Genomic DNA, 2,133 nt, shown 5'->3' with positions numbered 1-2,133 from the left:
TTACAGTACTTAATTTTTCTGGAACAGGATCATTTCACGACCCCATTGTTCATGTTGCACACATCAGACAGCTCACTAATCATTGCTGCATTATAAAGTGACTGATGCACTAATTGGGTGCATGACACCAGCTTCACCAACAGGGCAGGGAGAGTGGTTCCTTCTACATTTCTGGCCCTCCCAGGCTGTAAGGAGTCACCAATTAGTCCAATATTTACATTGAGGGCCGGAACTGTATTTAATTAATCCAGTCATGGGATTCAGTTCCATTAGTAAGGAATGGTTTGTGATCACAGGCAACAGAATATTTGTATAAAAGTCTGTCTTCCTGACAATATCCATAATCTGTGAATTCTTTAAATGATTCATTGGTGGAAAGATGTACTTCCCATAGTTGTGTGGTAAGTAACCAATGAGGAAACCTTTTACTATACTCCAGGTTGGTTACGATGAGATCCTCACCAAAGCAGACACTCTTGATGAGCAGTTGGATTTGAATTGTCAAACAGCTGAGACCTTGCTGCTGGATTATTAATCCACGAGGGAGTTGAGGTTCACAGTGATTGGGCGGGAAAGTGAAGATTAGGCCAAGGTCAGATCTGCCATAATCTTTTATTTAAGTATAAAGTACTCATATGTAATGGGATTTTTGCCAGTATTTCCGTCAATGGACATACAATTGAGCTGAGTTTAAATTTCTGATGGAACTGTCTCACAGAGGTCCAACTGTTGCAGACCTCAATGTGTGATAGCAAAGGGAGTCTATCACACAACAGTCATGTACAGTACCCTGAAATATCACAGAACGGGTCCTTAATGGCAACCTAATTGCTTAAGAAAATTGTAAGTTGTCGATTTAAACTGATTTAACTTGAGATGTACATTGTCCAGATCAGAATAATATATTTATAAAAACATTTAATTACCTGCTGAAGAGGATGTGCTGATGCTTGATTCCTAAAGTGGAAATTTACAGCATCAGATAATTTTCCAATCAAATAGATGTTTTTAAATAATGGAACAGAATTACAGCATAATGATGTTATACCTTACCAGGGGTATTTCACAAGGTCTGCCTCACACTGGTGTAGTAACAGTGATATGATTGGAATGGTTACCCTGTGTTGTAATTTTAAATGGTTTACCACTTGCTGAAAAGGCAAAAATGCCTTGTAAAGAAATATGATAACAATATTACAACATAACATCCTAAATTAAAGATTCATACCATATATAATTTATTGATTGTTTATTTCCTACATGTTGGCAGGCGTTCTAATGAAATAAGCAAGGTTTATCTATTTTTAGTACATAAATTAACTAGAAACAGAGATAAGAAAATGCCCACTGCCCTGATATTTGAGGTGACACTGTTTTACAACAGACTGTCAGACAGTGTCTCAAACAAATGAGCTGCCAGAGGATGTGGTGGAGACTGGTACAATTGCAACATTTAAGAGGCACCTGGATGGGTATATGAATAGGAAGGGTTTGAAGGGATATGGGCCGGGTGCTGGCATGTGGGACTAGATTAGGTTGGGATATCTGGTCGGCATGGATGGGTTGGACTAAAGGGTCTGTTTCCATGCTGTACATTTCTATGACTCTAAGCTCAACAATAACGAAAGATAAACAGAAAAAAATAATATTTAACATGCCCAGCAGCATCTATGGAAAGAGAAGTAAGAGAGTTAGCATTTTCAACCTTCTGACCTGTCATCAGAATGCAGAAAAATGAGAAGTCGAGTGGTTTTGAACAAGTGAAAGGGGTTCAGGGAACAATCTGGAATATATATATACTCAATCAGCATCCAGGGGTACCTCTGGGTCTTGGATAAAATTGACATTCTTCAATGACAACACAAAAAATGATCAGTGTTGTCACAGACTATCATTCCAGAGAGTCAATATGTGACAATTTCCAATTCTTGGACCTTCAGTGGATGCTAATGTGTTACTGCTCTATCTATTCTTGATTGGAGGGGAATCCCACATTAACTCGAATGTAAGTTTGTGAGAGGTGCTCGTTGTTGTGGTTCTGTTCGCCGAGCTGGGAATTTGTGTTGCAGACGTTTCATCCCCTGTCTAGGTGACATCCTCAGTGCTTGGGAGCCTCATGTGAAGCGCTTCTGT

The 2,133-nt window shown here is 39.1% G+C and overlaps 1 long non-coding RNA gene across 2 annotated transcripts in view; it reads right to left on the bottom strand.

The window, feature by feature from the left end:
* The window catches only part of LOC122558519, a 29,110-nt gene that overhangs the window by 7,978 nt on the left and 18,999 nt on the right, over window positions 1–2,133 (bottom strand). The window contains exons 1-2 of one of the 2 annotated variants that reach the window (XR_006314174.1): window positions 1,054–1,072; window positions 927–957 (exon numbers count right to left, since the gene is read on the bottom strand). This is a non-coding gene — a long non-coding RNA (uncharacterized LOC122558519). Of the gene's footprint in view, window positions 1–926; window positions 958–1,053; window positions 1,073–2,133 lie in introns of those variants that run through there. The other variant, XR_006314173.1, reaches the window with a different exon arrangement.

Source organism: Chiloscyllium plagiosum, chromosome 17 (assembly GCF_004010195.1).
Source record: "Chiloscyllium plagiosum isolate BGI_BamShark_2017 chromosome 17, ASM401019v2, whole genome shotgun sequence".
Taxonomy (NCBI): domain Eukaryota; kingdom Metazoa; phylum Chordata; class Chondrichthyes; order Orectolobiformes; family Hemiscylliidae; genus Chiloscyllium; species Chiloscyllium plagiosum.
This window is presented reverse-complemented; position numbering and strand designations above follow the sequence as displayed.